This window comes from Pseudochaenichthys georgianus, chromosome 22, assembly GCF_902827115.2.
Source record: "Pseudochaenichthys georgianus chromosome 22, fPseGeo1.2, whole genome shotgun sequence".
In the NCBI taxonomy this organism is placed as follows: Eukaryota; Metazoa; Chordata; class Actinopteri; order Perciformes; family Channichthyidae; genus Pseudochaenichthys; species Pseudochaenichthys georgianus.
The window spans coordinates 7,814,888-7,834,848 of NC_047524.1; positions in this window are offsets into that span (position 1 = coordinate 7,814,888).

The following is a 19,961-nucleotide window of genomic DNA, read 5'->3' on the forward strand; positions in this document are numbered from 1 at the left end:
TCTTTGTCCCACTGAAGGCTCCTACAGCGTGATTGGCCGGATGGTTTGAGAGGGATGGCATCTTGGGCGGAAAAGTCTGTGAAACAAAATCTTCCACTTATATGATGTCTCTTAAAGGTTTATTCAAAATGACTGAACTATGTCTGACTTTTAAATGGGTAAGAGCCCTCTGCAGGAACCTGATTTATCTTGTTTAATCAAAAACAGATTTAAAACAATGTGTTGTTGGTTAGGAAACGTGCTTCCTCAAGCTAAGATTTTCCAACTTCTTTCCCATGTGAGGACTCTCAATCATACTTGCCAACCCTCCCGATTTTCACGGGAGACTCCCGATTTCATTGCCCTCTCCCGGTTTCCTCCCAGGGTCATGTTTCTCCCGCATTTCTCCCGATTTCTGACAAAATCAGATTTACTCAGCACTGTTTCCACTCGGACTTTAATACAGCTCAGGCCCGGTTCTACGGGGGTGCATAAGGGTGCATTGCACCCTCAGTTGAGTCGTTATGCACCCTCATTTGAAAAATGAAAAGTAAAAAAAAAAAAAATGAAAAGTGAAAAAAAAAACATTACATAAAAAAAAATATTACATAAATAATAACAATAATAATAATAGTAGTAATAATAAGAATAATAAGAATATAGTTGAAATAAAATAAATTGTAATTGTGGTTAAATAACATTGTCTGCTGCATTTATTTGGTCAATTTAAACGCTAAGTAACGTTATTATGTCACGTGCGTTCGTCATCTGCAAGGTGCTGACACAGCATTCAATGATGGACATCAGAAAATGGTTAAAACAACCAGCCCTTATCGCCAGCAGTAACACTGCATCTACTGCAGGTAATAACAGTTCAGATCATGGGGACATTACGTTACCCGCGGCCACTGTCGTGGACAATAACGCCCGACTCGCCGGCTTTGCCCGCCTCGCCCACGGAGGCGGAGCAGCCGCAGCCCCAAACACCGCCACCCCTCAGCGGCCCGCAAGTGCCAGAGGACCTCGGCAAAACAGAGCCTGCCCAGGTATATTTAAAAAAGTACCCAACTCGCCTGTACAGTGGGGTAAGGCGCTCATTTTGCAGCTCATGGTCTCAAAACAGAGATTGGCTGGAATATTCATGTGAAAAAGATGCCATCTTCTGCTATGCATGTAGACATTTCGGTTCAAGTAAGTCAGATGCCTTCACCACAACTGGCTACAACAACTGGCGCCATGCTCTTAGGCTACGTGATAAGGGACTGGTAAGGCATGAATCAAGCAAAGAGCACATAGATCCATAGATCTCTTAATTTTGCTCTCAACGTGCACCAGATTGATGCTTTGAACTTCAATATTTAAAAGAAAATCTTCCCGGGGGAGCATGCCCCCGGACCCCCCTAGAGGAGGTTAGGTCCACTCCAATAGCACTTTACAACTGCACCCTCTCTAATCTCAGATGCACCCTGAGTCATTTTGTTCTGGAAACGGGCCTGATACAGCTACACCAATGTTTGGTTTCCATGGTAGCACGTCTCTTTAGTAGTGCGTGCAACTGAAAGTTTGAGGGGGTGAGGAAGATAGTCACAGAAAACAGAACAAGAATCGACAACACGACCCTCTGCTCACTCCTTTCCTGTAAAATACAGGTCCAGCCCACACGTATGCTCCATCAAGGATGGTGCTACAGGCCGCAAGGCAGTACACTTACAACTACAATAAGCATGTTAATGTTAATCTAATACAGCTCCGGCGATCCACTAGCACCCCCCCCTACCCCCGCGGTGGTTTTGAAATGCTCCCGATTTCTGGGGTCTCAAGGTTGGCAAGTATGCTCTCAATCCACCTGATGATACGGTGGATTGGTGACCATGACTTTGAATACATGCAAATGATGCTCTGTGATGTGGAAAGCACATGACACCGTAGCAATCTGTAATTTAAAAGGCGATGTCAGAGACTTAATATTGTTATTTAATCTGCCCCTAAGTGGCCAAAATCATTATTTAACACACCTATACAGCACCTATATACCTGGCTGCTACTTAGAAATAATGTATCTATTTATCTAATATATCATATTCCAATAACTTGCATATTGACTCTTATTGCACTATTTCACTTTTTTAAACTATTTTTCTTTTTATATTTACTATTTACTTGCACTATATTTTTCTGTTTATCTGCTTTATTGTGTTGAACTGTTGGAGGAGCCTGTGACCTAAGATTTTCATCGTCATAACTACACTGTAGCTATGTTCGTATGACAAATACAAAACCTTGAAACCTTGAACCTGAATTTTTTTAGCGAATGCATGAAGGCGCCTGATTCAAACGCTGAACTAGCGTGTTGGACAGATTTGCAGATTTGCAGATTTGCTGTCAGGTGTCAGGTGTCAGGTGAAGTGGCCTTGAACTATTGAGGTGGAGGTTTTGCACAACATGCTCTCAGTTCTCTGTAATGGGACGTCATGTTCCCTTGTCCTCTGATTCAGCTGCTCTATTTTCTTCAGCAGCACGCAGAGAATCTTACTCTCTTCCACGGCAAATGCTACATGTGGGCTTCTACGTTGTTCTCAAAATATGCGTTACATAGCAACCAGGTTGATAAGAATGCTTGTGTCCACACACACACACACACACACACACACACACACACACACACACACACACACACACACTCACACGGCAGAACTTTTATTTTCAACGTAGCAATGTTCCCCATCTGATCAGAGCTATAAACAGCAACACATAGTCAAATTGATCAAAAGGAGTCGCCACCCAGTTAAAGAGATGAACTGCAGCTGTTTCAAACATGTGTTTTGACCCTGCTGCACCTCATTAAACAGCATGAGAGGATCCATTTAGAATTAATGACACATTGTTTGTATTTCACACAATGCAATTCAGCCATATTAAAAAAGAAATCCCAATAAACCAATACTAATTTTCCAAGTAAACTTCATATTATCATATTCCTAACTCAATGACTCTGGATTAATGAATAGAGTATTTTTTCAAGTTTTGTTTCTATCAGAGTTACAACTCGTTTGCACCTGAATAAATATTTATCAGAGTTCCTATTCATACAGAGGCGTTACATTTGGGTTGCCCTCAAGTTTAAACCTTGTAATGCTAAATGTAACAATGCAGGTAATAAACTAGCACGACACTTGGCGAGCTAATAAAAGCTCCTCACATAGGAGTAGCTTAATAATATAATTTTTATTGCATTTTTGGCATTGGAAATGCAATAAAACTAACATGACCCCTTTAAACTCTTTGGATGCAAATCCAGGCTTCAGCATGTGAAGAACTCCACGTTTTTTCACTATTTTAAATCATAGATCTGTAAAATGAGAAAGTAAAATTTAAGTTTCAACTTCAACAGGATCAAAGTAGTTAGACAGTCATTAATCCTCCTAAATCTTTCCCTTTCACCGGTACATCAAGTTGGAAAATCCTGATAACATTTCAACTGAAACCTATTCTGTTGCACTAATCCCAATATTCTCTGGATTACAGCACCAGCTAAATGCCTAAAATGTCAACTTTAATTTGACTTTTTATTTTTACCCCTAGGCTATTAAAGAAATTGAGGGTAGGATATTCTTCGAGGTGAGAAAAGGTAGATCAAGAGACAATCATTACTTATTTAGAACAATTTATCAATGTTATTACTGGCTGATGTTCACTAACTTTCTTATAATGCAGCTACTTGTTTTCTTTCCGAGGATTTATTTTATTAACATATGCTGTCTTTAGTCAATATGTTATTCTTTTGCCTTTGGATCTGCACTGATCAAATCATGTTTGGAGATTAAAATTAAGAAACATTATGTCTATCAACACAGAGTGTGTGTGTGTGTGTGTGTGTGTGTGTGTGTGTGTGTGTGTGTGTGTGTGTGTGTGTGTGTGTGTGTGTGTGTGTGTGTGTGTGTGTGTGTGTGTGTGTGTGTGTGTGTGTGTGTGTGTGTGTGTGTGTGTGTGTGTGTGTGTGTGTGTGTGTGTGTGTGTGTGTGTGTGTGTGTGTGTGTGTGTGTGTGTGTGTGTGTGTGTGTTCAGGTAGATCTAATCTCTTTCCTTGAGTGTCAGAATGTGTCCAATAACTCTTTAAGTATTAACTTTAAAGTACCTGGAGAGTTCATTTGGTTTGTGGGGATTCAGAACATAATGTTGACACACTCATTTCTTCATTATTGTTTTGCTGAAGCTAGAAAATGTCATGTTTTTCTGGAAATGTCAGAGTTTCAGCAATTTGCAACCTGTGAGCTCTCAATCTGACCGTAATAAGCCTCTGAGGGCAAGGGGGTTACATTTCCGTAGTTTCAGTCTATCCAGCAACATCCGGGCAATAACACCCTGCCCTGGTGTATTGTTTACAGTCCGATTAGCAACTTAAGATGCATGACTCGAGTTTGAGATGAGACACAACGCGTTTGATATGATTGTTTAAATAGGGACTCTTTAATCCTCGTCGGAGGATATCCATTCAATTGCAACCGTGAATGTTGGCAAATGCATTCCATCTCACATTCTTTTTCATCACCAAATTAATTATGAATTCAATCACATCCTGCACAAATGTGACGAGACAATACTAATGAAACTACAACCAAAAATCATCCGATACCACAATCGTGTGTATATACAGTAAATGCAGATTCTGTTTATAATCATACAGCTCTAGCGGCCCCTGGGCTTTTGTTTCCCACCACATACACTGAACAAAAATATAAACGCAACACTTTTGTTTTTGCTCCCATTTTTCATGAGATGAACTCAAAGATCTAAAACATTTTCTATATACACAAAATAACCATTTCTCTCAAATATTGTTCACAAATTTGAAATAATCTGTGATAGTGAGCACTTCTCCTTTGCCGAGATAATCCATCCCACCTCACAGGTGTGGCATATCAAGATGCTGATTAGACAGCATGATTATTGCACAGGTGTGCCTTAGGCTGGCCATAATAAAAGGCCTCTCTGAAATGTGCATTTTTGCTTTATTGGGGGGGTCCGAAAACCAGTCAGTATCTGGTGTGAGGGGTAGGGGTAGGGTTAGGGTAATGTTGTGAATCGAGTGGCCCATGGTGGTGGTGGGGTTATGGTATGGGCAGGCGTATGTTATGGACGACGAACACAGGCCATCTCGGCAAAGGAGAAGTGCTCACTATCACAGATTTTTTCAGATTTGTGAACAATATTTGAGAGAAATGGTTATTTTGTGTATATAGAAAATGTTTTAGATCTTTGAGTTCATCTCATGAAAAATGAGAACAAAAACAAAAGTGTTGCGTTTATATTTTTGTTCAGTGTATATAGCTTGATAAAATACTTAATCTCATCTGTATCCCTTCACAGCATCTCTTTAGATTTTACTCCGGAGTGTTTTCTCTCCTCAGGAACTGCTGGAAAAAACATTATACCTGCACACAGTAAATGGCAGAGAGCTCTTCTGAATGTGCACTGGCATAACTCTGCTAATTAAAAACCGATAACTCACTTTTTATGTTTTGCCAGCACCCTTTCCCAAACACTCCCACACACACTTACAATGTTGTGAGGATATGGGCCTGTGATGGCAGGTTAAATGCTGTTGTCTTTTATCCCTTAACCTAATTGCATGTCCTCTTGTTAGTGTCCTCTGGGTTTGTTTGTTCCTGTAAGCTGTGTAGAGAACCAGTGTGTGCAATGGAAGGGCTAGCAATAAAAACTCCATAGCAACCAGCAGATAACAACACAGATGGGAGGTGAACTGGATCGACCAGCTTCTGTTTCGGTTGGTATCTGTGTGTTTATATACATCTGTGTGATTGATGATCAATTATTTTTTCCTGCAAACGCCAGCCAAACACTTCTGTCATTCTGAAAGCTGTGAGTTTGCAGTTCTCTTGTGTTAACAGGTATTCTTCTTATTTATTACCATAATTGCTTGGCCATTTCTCTGGCCTTCAGTAAGGTTGACATGTTACTCACCAGGGGCCTCATTTATAAAGCATTGCGTAGGATTGGTGTGGGAAGGTTGCTTACGTAGGACAAAGCAAATAAATAGGCACCGAGGCCGTTTCTCAATGTAGAGCCACTATTTCAAGTATACTACATCATAGAGTGGCGCAGAATGCTGGGCATTTAACATGCATTTAAACAGTCCTTCGGCGCCACTCGATGACATAGTATACTTGAAATAGTGGCTCTGCAGCATGTGTACTCGACATTGAGAAACGGCCCGACACTTTCCGATTCATAAAAGACTGCGTAAATATATTTTCTCTTTGTTTCCTCAAATAAATAGGCAGGTATGTTTACATCAACAGTGGGAATAATGCATATACTGGGGAAATGTTTTGTTGCTAAACATTGATTTAGCAACAGGACCCTGTATATGGTTTGAGTCAAAGTATTTTCATAAAACTTAATGAAAGCATATTCAACCTAGTGCAACAGTGTAGAGTAACATGGAGCTCTATGGAACAGAGGAAATGATTTATGAGGTATAATGTACAGTCAAATACAGTATCAGAGCACCAGCGTACTGCCTCAAGCATTAAAGTTCATATCCTTGTTGAACAGGGAGTTTTTATGAAAAACTGCCGTCAGGGTTTTTTTGTCTTGTGATCAAGGACCGAAAGCAGCCCATGTCCTGCCAGAGAATTTAAAAAGAGCCCTAAATTTCCCAGACAAGAGAAGGATTTCCACAAGACTGAAGGTACAAGAGTTCAAGGTAACCTCTCCTGCCGCTCCTCCTCACTCCCACACTCTGCGGATCCAAATCACAATTAAGAGTCGGCAAAAGCTCAAAGATACTTTGTTGGAAAAAGTTGTGCAGGAAGGAGGTGATGTAATTTGGGATTGTTTTACAGTGTTTGTTGTAAATCATATGAAACAACATAGCTCTTTTTAATTATGACTTTGGGAATAAGCAGAGATAGTTTAAGCATAAGTTAAAATGTTTAAAGAATGAAAGGTTGGGCTGAATTACTTTGATACATAGGACTTTGAATAACAAGTTAATGTTAACATGAATCAATGTTTGGAAAGCCATCATGACTTTTGCCCTCTTCAACACCAAGACATTCCAAATATGTAGAATGTGTCTACTCCAGTTTTGGGGGGTTATCAACACAAGCTCACTCAAGTCAATGTATCTGCATGTTGATGCATATAAAGTAAAATGTAATGTTAAATACATTTTTGATGGGTTTAATATGTATAAAAAGTTAGATTAATTAAATGTATTTCGCTAATAGAGGAACTGCAAAATAAGCTAGAAAAAACACTTTCTATACACCCAGCAGGCCGCCATTTCAAGACACTACACGCTCTTGTTTGGTCTCCTCCGCCCTCCCTATAATTACTATATCGTATTAAGTCAATATTTTGAAAACATTTACAGAATGTGAAGTCATGTTTAGTCAGTATTTTAGTTTCCCTGCTCGGTCACATAACATTTCATTCATTTGGAAGAAGCGTTAGTCTCCAATAGGAACAAATGCTACATTTCACAAAAACCCGGAACAGCGTCCCAAAAAGCAAACACCTCTGACAAATCAATGCCTTATAGAGATAGTATCAACAACAACAATTCCAATAATTGAAATACTACTTAAGAACTTAATCTCTTCAATTCCTGCTTAAACTTGAATACAAATCTAACATAAAGATTTCATTGGAAACCAGGAGACGATTCCAATTCAGTTCAGGCTCTTTGTTCCCTCTCCAGCCTCAGTGAGACGAAACACACGCTGCTCGTACAAAACAAGGCAGCGCCAGCGGACTATTTCCTTTCCAAAAGGTCCTGAGTGTAGGGAGGAACTGTATGTTCCCTTGTGTGTCCTCTCTTCTTCTTTAGCCTTCGCTCCAGTAGCACAGAGACCAGCGAGGGAGAAACATATAAATGTTCCCTCCCTCTCAGACTAAGAAGTGTGTGTGTGTATGTGTATTAGTGTGTGTGCTAGGGCTGTACATTTCAGTGTATGTTCGAGCAAGTGTATTCGTACGGGGACTCTGAACCGATGTGGGGTTCGCTCAGTTCCTCTATCGAGTCTAAATTCTTTGTAAATGCTGACCGATTCATCCTTTACCCATTATTTTTTTCCATAATCATGTCCAAATTAGTTTCGTTGGCCCTCGGTGCTTCGGCTGCTCCGGCAGTAATGACAGAAGGAGAAAAAAGGTTGGAATCCCAGTGCCTTCTTCCGCCTGCTGTCTATTACTCCAGTAATAGACTCATATTTTGCTGCACAAGCTCCGAGGTCAATCGCAGGTTAAATCAGGAGGGGGCAGATGGATTATTAGTATCAATACAGAGCTATCTTCTGAAATAGAGCAGCTGAGCAGAGTGCCGTTATCAAGGAAACCAAACGTTTCAGTGAACACACGCTTCAGTGGGGGGGGAAGGTCGATCTCCGTTTGTTCCCACTTTGCTGCTTTCTCCTGCAGCCCTTTCTCGCTGCTCCATGTTTCTGCTGAGGATTAATACGTCACCTTTAAAGTAATCTAAAACTCCCCAAAACAAACATGCAGCCGCTAAAGGATTTGTTTGTGAATATTAAAACTAAATAGAGGCAGATCATGTCAAATGAAACCTGCTAAGAGATACTTTTCTGAACTTCTTCTTCAAACATCTTTATACATTTAGGCATGCATTTTGACATGTCTAGTCTTATGAGCAAGATGTAACAGAACCACTTTATGTAAACGGCAGGTCCTACAACTGCCACTATTTTATCTTTATTTCTTTTGGGACAACTCAACCTCCCCTGAGTTGTGATGTCTGGCTCCTTTGAGGATTACATGCTGGTTTAGCAAAGCAGATTGACCGGCTTAAAATGATTCATCTCCATCTTATTGGTAGTGTGTACTGACTATCTGATTAATAATCAAATCATATCAGCCTGATAATCATCCAGGCTGGATGGTGTGCTTCACCTAATTGTAGATGTTATCTATTCAGATAGTTGATAACTGAGAGAAGACGTTTACCAACCTTTAGCACCCATAGTCATGAATACAGGGCGAACGAAGGGTGACTTTCACACACTGGGATTTGTGCCCATATGTATTTTTAAAACGAAACGCCTGATGCAGTTTTAAAACGTGTAATATTAAAGTTTCACTTTCTCTTTTAGAAAGTATTAAGTGCAGTTTGGCCTGTCTGGCAAGTTGGAATGGAAGCAATAACAACTGAGAATTCCTCTTTTATCTACTGATCATTTGAACTGTATTTAAAGGGCTGACCTTGGAGGAAACAGACCGTAAGCCTGTCCAAATGGAAGACATATATTATCAGCTTTGCCAAAATACAAGCAACTCAACCAAGCGAGACACAGGCATGGATTTTTAGCAAAAATCCTGACACTGACCGTAAATACTCCCAATGAAATGCAACTATAGTGTGGTTGCAAATAGTGGGCATGGCAAACTGAAATTAAACAATGGTTTGGTTGTGTTTGGGTTGAAAAACTAAATGATTTAGGTTATGGAAAGATTGTTACCTCTGTTAACACTGCTCCCCGGGCGCCGTTCAAAATGGCAGCACACTGCTCCTAACGGAGCGTCCACACTACAGCTTCAAAACTAGCTTGGAGCTGGGCGTGTCTGTAGCTTGGGGATTTTATTCAAGCAACGCGACCAACAACCAATCACATGAATCTCCCGCCCCCGACATACAAAGCAAAAACCCCCGGGGATTTTATGGGAGCAATATATATATAAACTCCCCAAACAGGCGAAAACCTACCAGTTTCCCCCACTGTCTCTGCCACCTCCCTCCATGCCTGGTTCCTCCGGTTTGTATCCCGGTAGGTGAAGAGGGTCTGGTCATACAAAACCGGGTGATTCGCTACGGCGATAATTAGTTTCTCCTCCAACTTTTTTTGAAATATAGAAATGAACGACGGGATATCTCTCCCAGCTTAGACGCGGTTTGATTGGCTACGGCTTGAGCTGTCAGATTTTCCGAAACGGGATTTGATTGGCTGGCGCTGGCTACTCCGGCGTCAGCGGAGACGGACCGCTATGCTACCCACAATTCAGTTCGGCGAAAAAGCGAGGCAAGGAGTAGAACATACAAGTACACTGTACAAAATACATCATTAATAAAGCGTTGTTTAATGAGCAAGAGTAAAAGTAGTCACTGCGTTACCGAGCTTCCAGCGTTATCTGTTTCCTAAAAAAGATGCTGATGAATTTGACTGTGACACTTCATCTTAAAGGGCACAACGGGAGGTGAGGACATGATTGATTGCTAATGTAAAAAACATGACTTCCAATATATTGTTATGTAAGGCAGCAGTGACAGCTGACTTTCAGATAAAGGCTACGATCAGTCTGACTTACCTTTTGTCCCTGTCTAGTGGCCTAAGAAACTTAGAAATGTCAAACAAGCCCAGCAATCAAAGTTAAATGACGGCCCTGAACCTTTCCACCACCTCAGCTGCATGTAGATTGTGGCTGAAATAAAGCAAGATGACCTTATAGCGCTGAGAGGAGTTTAAAAAATATAAATCAAAGTTGGAAATCTAATCAAAAGGGCCATTTAGGACTGCAAATCCTCCCAGACAAAGCCGTCAGAGACACATCTCAGTATAAGCCTGTACTAAAAAGGTTTTATCACATCTGCACTTTTAACAAAACTGAGTGTTTGTGTTTATTAAATCTTTGTGAAAAACATAGGTCGATGGAAAAATATGTTTTTCATTAGTTTAATAATTCTGAATAGGATGGGCAAAGTTTGATAACAACACTGTATAACCAACTTGTCATAACAGGTCACTTTTCAAAGGCTCACCATGTAGACTCAAACTCATTGCTTTAGTTTTGATATTTCAATTACCTGCTAATTTGTTTACTGATAAAAAAGCAGCAACACATCCCTTTTTTAAAGGAGATCTTTTCTGCTCATTTTCAGGTTCATTGTATTTAGTGTCTCTCCTGCGACCTGTCTCCATGCTTTAATGTTCAAAAAGCACTTTCTTCTTTCAAACTGCCTGTGCTGCAGCACCTCTTTTCACCCTCTGTCTGAAACCAGAGCCCAGTCTGCTCTGATTTGTTAGCTGGCCGGCTCTGTTGTGATTGGTCAACTGCTTAGAGATGTCCTGCCCCTTAGCCTATCACGTACAATGTATTGGATTGTAGCAAATAGAAGCTTGAGTGTTACAGTACATAGTGATGGAGGGACTTTTGGATTTGAGCATTTACATGCATGAAAAACCCAAACACTGTAAAGGAAAGGGAAAGCTCCAAAAAGCATTAAAGGGTCTCTTTAAAAAATCCATATGATGCACTTGAGGCTTGAAATAATTGTATTTTTTTAAATACAATATTTAAAATACCTAAATACAGAAAAATAAATAAGGCTAGGTAGGATATGAGACACATCCGTTTTACCATCTTGTAGACAGGCCTTTATTGAATTCCATGTATACATGCAAATCAAATTAATACATCCAAACACAGGTGTCTATTGTGCCTAGACCATTATATAAACAACAATAAACAGAAAACAGATGTTGATCCAGATAATATAGATCTTTTCTTTTCTTTACCGTGACATCAGTGACTGCTTGTGTTATGGTTGAGGTGTTTTGCTTTCTCCTCCTCCCCTCTGTCTTCTCTCTCTCTCCTGTGCAGTGTGGTGATCGTTAGAAGGCTCAGCTGGTTCACAATGAGGAGCACCTGTACTCATCTAATCAACTCCTCCATAAAACCCTGGTCATGTTCACACTCCAGTGCCAGATCATTCCGTCTCACTCGGTAGAGCTGAACGTCGTAGTAGCCTAGCTTAGTGTGATTTTCTCTTGCTGTTTTTGTTGAAGAGTAACCTTGTTTGTTCCTCTGTTTTTCCAGTGTCTGCTCGAGCCAGCCTGAGTCCTGCCGCCGCCACCGGCGTGAACTAGATCCACCTTCATTTTGTGGATTGTTTTTTAGTTGCTCCTTTTTTCCTTTATTAAACTTTGTTAAAAGACTGAATCCATCTGGTCTCTGCCATTGTAGGGCCTGAACTTTTGACCCAACCCTAACAGCTTGCTTGTCTATACCTTTCTTAACAGGGGCTCTGCAGGTTGCTACTGTGCTTTTAGATCATGCGTAAGCCAGACATTTGTCAGGAAACACTTGGGGATGTTCATTTGGTTTGGCTCTGTCCTGTTGTATTACATCTATTACAGTTTTTTACATAAAAGTGGGGTGCACAGATTGTGCTTTCAGGCCCTTTTGGCCCTCAGTCTGTTTTGATTGTGTTTGAACTCTTTAATCAACTCTGTGCGGATGCAGGGAAATCGTAAAGTTGGGAGTCTTATCACTGCACTATTTTGTTGATACTAATATTAAAGACAAACGTCTGATGAAGAGAAAGCAGGGCTGGGAGAAGTACTCAGATCTTGTACTTAGGTAAAAGCAGAAGTACCAGAGTGTAGGAATACTCAAGTAAAAGTCCTGAATTGAAAATGTTACAAGTGTGAATGTAAAAATATTGGCATCAAAATATACTTAAAGTAGCCTACCAAAAGTAAGTATTCTAAAATTGTCCATTTTAGAATAATACATATGTTATATGTTTTGATTATGATTATTGATGCATTAATGTTAACGATGCCATCAGGGCTGGACTGGCATTTAGACCCAGACCGGCCCAAATCCATAAAACAAACGAATAGTAGCGGTTCCTGACAAGAAGAATAACTCAGTATAATTTAAAAAAAAACGCTATTATTATCGTTTTTACGTACCAGGGGCAAACTAAACTAATACATACAACAAGTATGTGTAACTATCAATCATTAGAAATTAGACCTTCAAACCCTCTCACAAAGCGAACAGTGACCGAGCACTAATAGGGGGGTCTGATGGTGGTGGAGGCGGGGAGGGAGCGGATCAACAGCTTGAGCAGCTGTCAACTCAACATTGTAAATAACCAACCAAAAACGATCACCGGTTCATCTTGTTTTTGGCGTGAGAATAGTTTGGGCAGCGTGAGAGCGTGAGAGTTGGCAACCCTGGTTTACCTGCTGCAGGTGGGGCCGACCAGTTATACAAGAGGGAGATAATAGCTGTACTTATTTTTTTATGAGCCACATGCCATGATGCACCAACTTCAGACTTCCTTACAGAGCCCAGGGTTTCCCAAACATAGACTATACTTAACGGCCGCCCAAGTATATTTCGCAACCCATTTAGGTTTTGTTTTTTTTAATAATTTTTTTTTTTATAATTTTTTTTTTCATTCATTCGTGACCACGACGCCATCTGCGATCGATTAACTTGTGGACAATGATCCCTCGCTCCCTTGCACTGATCTCGCCTCCTTCTGGCCTGTTAAGTGGCCTGCCTCACACAGGGTGACTGGCTGTCCACATGATGTGGCCTGCCGACATTTCTGGTATGTTGTTGTGGGTGCTGTTCTAAAAACATCTGTAACATAGATGGCTCGGGGCGGGCAAAGTAATCTATGTCCTCCTGCTCTTTGCTCTCTTCACTCTCGCTGACACTCTCCGCCTCTGGGGATGCTACCTGGCTCAACACAATGATACAGAATGAATGGATTCCCTGATAGAGGTCCATACAAATAGGCATTGACGTAACAATACCACACAGTTAATGGTCAAAACTACATGTGTGCCTCCATTTTTATCTATTTCTATATTATTCATTCTATATATTGTCAATCAAAACTACCACAACAAGCTGATTATAAAAAATGTCTTCAGGTCCCAAAAGACCACTGTTGCCCTTATAACCAAATATAAGTGAATAAACTAAACAAAACAAGCTGCCAGCTGCCAGTAATTGTTCATGAATGTTGGTTAACTTTCAATGAGACAACGTATCAGAGTCCCATTAAGCTATATTTTAACTTACCAGAGAAAACCTAAAAAAGCCAGCTTACTAGCTTGTAGGCTAACGAATGTTTCTCTTATAATATTTGTCTTATTAGTGCTTCATCAAGGGGATATTAATGGGTTCCAGAACTACAGAGTATCATAACCTTAATAATAATCTTTTCCTAATTTTCTTAGCTTCTGCTTCCCGCGAGTTCTCCTCCCTCTCCCCACTCGCGCTGATCTCTCTCCCTCTCATCCTCACCACCAATATCGGCCACGGGTTAGAAGAAGATGGACCTGCACCTGTACTAAACATATCGGTTATTTTGACACAAGCGGCAGCATCAGCACGAAGGGCCTGCTTTTTTCTTACCCGCAATTTTTCTGCTCCACCTTTTCGCTTGGCCTTCGCCTTCGCCATTTCTAACTCGAACTTTTTTTTTTTTTGAAAAAAAAGGCAGTTTGGCTTCAACGGCCGGCTCACCTCCTGGGGGCGTGATTTAATGATGCACACCGAGCGGCCAAAGGGGGAGGTGATTAAAGATTTGATTGGGCCGGCCCAGTGTCAATTACTAAAAACATTTAAACAGAGGGCCAATCTACCCGTCTTATGGGCCGGGACTTCAGATAAAAAAAAAAAAAATGACGTGTCGGCCCAAAAGGCACGTCGGCCCACCGGGAAAATGCCCGTTATGCCTGATGGCCAGTCCAGCCCTGGATGCCATGATCTTAGGGCAGGAATACCGTGAACATAGTTTAACGTGACAGAGGAATAAATACACACATACACCGTCGGCTTTGCTTCAACCGGAAGTGACACGTTTTATGTCCCTTTTATTACAGGAATACAGGAAGTGATTAGTATAAGAGTATTAAATAAACAAATTCATATATTACAATTCATAATTCAACACCCCCACTTACTCTTATACTGCACACATTCTCAACATGAATTCAAATGTAAACATCTTATACACTTGCACAATAACACAGTGTTTTACATTTCTGGGGTTATTTACATTCCAAACAAATACTTTGCACATTTCTCACTTTTGACCTTTGTTGCAGGCTTAGTGAAAATATCAGCAACCATATCAGCTGTAGGGCAATAGTCAATGGTTATCATGTTATCACTCAGTACAGTTCGGACAAAATGATACTTGATATCCACATGTTTACATCGTTGACGACATACTGGGTTCTTGGATAGAGCAATTGCACCCTGGTTATCTTCAAAGATGTTCACAGGAGTATATCGACCCTCAATGTCCATGCTCTCTATTAGGAGCACAAGATACAAACTCTCTTGTGCTGTGGCAGCCAGTGCCACGTACTCTGCCTCACATGTCGACAAAGCTACTGTTTGCTATTATACTCCGTCTGTCACTTTGGTCTGTTGCCCAATCCGCATCACCGTATGCAACAAGTTTCAGTTTTTCATCTTGTTGTTTAAAACATAGCTCCTGATTAATTGTGCCCTTTAAGTACCTCAATACATGTCTAGCAGTTAACCAGTGTTGTTCTTTTGGCTCTGAAAAATACTGTGACAGTTTACTGACTATCCAACTTAGATCAGGCCGTGGAGATGTCATTAAATATATGAAGCTGCCTACCACTTCACGATATTGTGTTGCATCAACAGCTTCACCATCATCATCATCAAAGTTGTGTTTCTGTTCACACGGGGTGGACCTTGGCTTACAGTCATTCATACCAAACGTTCCAGTATTTTTGTAATTAATTTATTTTGACCCCTCTTTATTTCTCCTTTTTCCTGAGTAAAGTCAATGTTGTGCTTAACATTTCTTTCACAGTATTAATTGTGTGAATATCATTAGCTGCGATAACTAAGTCATCCACCCAAATAATCAGAATGATCCTCTCATTGTCTATTCCTTTACTGTAGACACAGTGATCAGCTGGGTTTTGTGCAAAACCGTTCTCACAGAGATGATCATGCAACATTTTATTCCAGTTTCTTCTAGATTGTTTTAACCCATACAGTGATTTATTCAGCTTGCAGACTAGCTTTTCATCTGTGTCTGACTTGACCTCAAAACTTTCAGGTTGCTGTACATACAGCTCACAATCAATTGGAGCATGTAAATACGCAGTTTTAACATCCATCTGATGTAGGTGTAAGTCATGTTGAGCTGCCAGTTGCATCAAGCTTCTTACGTGTCATGTTCGCAGTCGGGGGAAATGTCTCCTTATAGTCTATTCCTGCCACTTGACTATCCCTTTGCAACATATCTGGCTTTATATAGCTCAGTCTTTTCTTTGATTGTATCGACCCATCTACCCCCCACTGCATTTTTTCCCTCTGGTAGTGAATGTGAATGTGTCATTTTCCTTAAGAGAATTCATTTCCTCCTGCATAGCATCAGTCCAGAGTTTTGACTCTGCTGAATTCATGGCCTCTTTAAAGGTGTTTGGTACATTACACATTACTCTGTAGCAGTAGTCAATATTTACATACTTCTGGTCGTCACACAGTAGTTCGAGCCTCCTGTGTCTCTTTTGGACACGAGTCAGTCCCCTGGGTTTCTGGCTTGGTGGATACAAACCTTTTCTCATAAAAATCGTCATCACTTGCCTCAAAATCAGTCTGTCGCTCGACTATACTTTTTGTGACAAACTTCACTTGCCTGTGTTTTCGAACACTACTTGTGTCTGGGTTGTAGACTATATGCTGGGCTGTTTTTATCATACCCTACAAAATACCTCAAGATTCTCACACCTCAAGTCTAACTTTTTATTTTCCTGCTTGTATGCATAGCATACAGATCCAAATACATTCATTTTCTAAAGGTTAGGCTTACGTCCAGTCAGCATATAATAAGGCGTCTGTCCTACACATCTGTTACGTATTACAGCTGCAGTCATGACGGCATATGTCCATAGCTTCTTTGGTGTAAATTGCTCTCAAGAAGCATACATCTTGCCATTTCAAAAAGTGTTCTCCAGTTTCTCTCAGCGGTCCCATTTTGATGGGGTGAGTAAGGTGCTGAAGTTTCATGTCGTATTGCATGTTGTATAAGGAGCGATTGAAAGTTTGTCCCGGTTAATTCTGTACCGTTATCAGACCTTTGTAGTGCCGAGAGATAGGGAGTCAGAGGCGGTGCAATGAAGGTGCAAAAGGGAACTTTATTTGAGAGCAGCTAAGGTCATGTTGTCCGGTTGCAGTCCGGAAGAAGAGAGTGAAGTCAGGAGGGCACACAATTAGTAAACACATAACATGTCCGTGTGGAAACAATAGCCCCAACTGTAGTTCCATGTATGAATTATGTTCCAGTGTATTAATAGGTGGTCACCACACCTTATACATTTGATGGTGAGGCGCGACATCAGCAATGCATTTCTCTGTGGCTTTGAAAGTATCACTTTTAGCTTTTAGGAAATACACAAATACTGCCCCTGAAAAGTCATCTGTAAAAGCCAATGTGTATCTGAATCCCTCCTTAGCCTCTGGCCCAATGCGACCTGCTAAATCAGTGTGCACAAGATTGAGTGCCGCTTTAGCTCTTGCATCTGTTGTCTGTTCCTACTCTGAGCAAATTTACCTCGAGTACACACTTTACAGTTAAGGTTAGATTTATCAATCCCACCCTTAATTTTCATCCCCTCAGTGACTTTTTCCAGTTGTGACACATCATCATAGTTACAGTGACCAAGTATTTTGTGCCATGTTTGAATGTCATAACATCCATAACATGCATCGTCCTCAGCTTCACAGTCCAGTGTTTAAAAAATAAAGTCTATCATATTCCTTGATATCAAATATTTTACCTCTCTGGTGAATCAGCTGGTTACAACCCTGACGAAAGTTCACTGATGCTCCGTTGGCTGTCGCTGCTTTAACAGAGAAAATGTCTTGTGGATAGGACGGTATGTAGAGCGCGTCCTTTAGCATCGCTGTCACTCGTCGTCCCTCCGTGTCTTGCAGGCAGACCTCCGCCTCTCCTTTCTTCAAAGCGACACCACTTGTTCTTGTCCCGTCAGCCAATTCAACAAAGTGGTCTTTCGGTTGAAAAGTCTCATCGAACCTTTTAAACTTGTCGATGTTCGTTATTATGTGTGGTGTCGACCATCAGCCCTTTATGTGTAACTCCGGTTACTGGACTGTCACGTACTTTAAAAACAAATGAGTGGTCCTCAACGTCAGTTGCTTGTTTAGCATTGTCTCTCTTTTTGCATCTGCAGTTTGCATCTATATGTGTGGAATTTTTGCAAAAACTGCACCACTGTCTCTGGTCTTTGCTGTTGCTGCTACTCGCACTTCGACACTCACGAGCCCGGTGCCCTTTCTGACCCCAGTTGTAGCAGGTGATATCGGGGCCATCTCTCCACTTCACCCAGCCACTCGCTTTCATAATATTATTATCAGATTGCTCACTCAAGTTGGCATTGTATTTTTCTGTACTTTCATAGCTCCTCAACTTTGTTTTGAACTCACCAAAAGTTAGCTTCTCACCCCCTTGTGTAATGTGGATGGCAAACGGCCTAAAATAAATTGGCAGTCCCTCTAAAATCATGGCTATCAGCAGCCCGTCGCTAAGAGTCTTTCTCAGTGCTGTAACTGCCGTTTCGGCAGCAACGTTAGTTCAGTGTAGGCTGATCACCCGTGGTTTCCCTTTCCCAACGTAGTGGTCCCTCAATATTTGTAACGCTTTTCTTCCGTTGTCCGCTGCTTCTCTCATGATCAGTGAAAAGCTTTTATCGTCCAGTACCTGGATCAATTCCGCATAGGCTTCTTCGCTTTTCTGATCATCAGCCTCATCATCTTCACCTGGCTCCTTGAGGATGACAGCCTTCAATCCTAGCAGTCGCAGGTGACCCAAAAACGTTGTCTCCCATAACTCGTAGTTCTTCTCATCTCCGTTGAAACACAAACGGTTCCACCGGCTTCCATGGTCCCTCCTGGGCCCATAACCTGTTAACGATGCCATGATCTTAGGGCAGGAATACCCAGTAGCGTGGCGTGGGAAAACAATTAGTGGAAGCCAATAATACATCCTTTCTTTTGGGGTGTGGTGGTCAATGTAATAACGTAACCAGATGAGTGATTACAGCACCCGGTATCATTTTACACACATTTGTATCAGATGCAGGACTTACACACGCCTGTTATCTAACCGACAGGTCCGCACGCACTCTCCAGCCGAAACTCTAATAAGCATTCATTCACAAACTAAATCAGGAGACCTTTAACGTTTTACATCCGATTCGCTCCTTTTTTCCTCGCTGTACACAGCTCCAGTTTGGGCATTGGCCTGTCATCAGATTGTATTTGTTGTTGCTGCTGTAGCGGAAGTTTAGTACAATTATTTTTGATTAAATACTCCAAATCTCCACCCTCCATAATTGCACTTGCTTCAGTTGCTTGCTACTTTCTAACGGCGGTGAGAGTGGTGCAGTGACGCTATCTATCTTCTATCGATTAGATTTATGATTAGAACATTATAAAAGTAGGGTAGACATGTGGATATTATCCGACTGAACAAAACTTGCATTTATCTAACAGGTTCGTTTTCCACTGACCTTAATTCGAGCAATTTTCGTAAATCCTATGGAGAAATCCCATTGCTTTTTTGTCGAGGGAAACCGAGAGCAGCTTACTTCCGGATTTTAGGATGCGTCACTGCAACACTAAGTTGATGCGATTTGATTGGATTGTGAGGCAAGGGAAGCCAGCCTTCTCTGGCTTCCGTTGGCATGGCCCTGACCAATCACAGGTTGGCAGGGGCATCACGTGAGCCTCATCTGATTGGTCAATCCCTCCATTTTTTTTCACCAAGGGAAGCCAGATTCGGCTGGCCTCCTCTCGCAACAGAGAGTGCAATCTACTGTTTCACCATAACATCTCGAGGGGCGCTGTTTGTTTCACTCTTTGTAAAATACTCAATGAGAATGGGGGAGAGACGGGCCCATGGACGGGCCGGCAGCAACACACAGCAAAGGAGAATTATCGAAACAAAACAAAGTGTTTTTATTTATTTATTTAAATTATAACTACAATCCGAAAAAACAGGAGAAGCCTGGCTTCCCTTGGCCTCCGGGAGAAAACGCCACTGGGAATACCGTGAACATAGTTCAACGTGACAGAGGAATAAATACACACATGCACCGTCGGCTTTGCTTCAACCAGAAGTGACA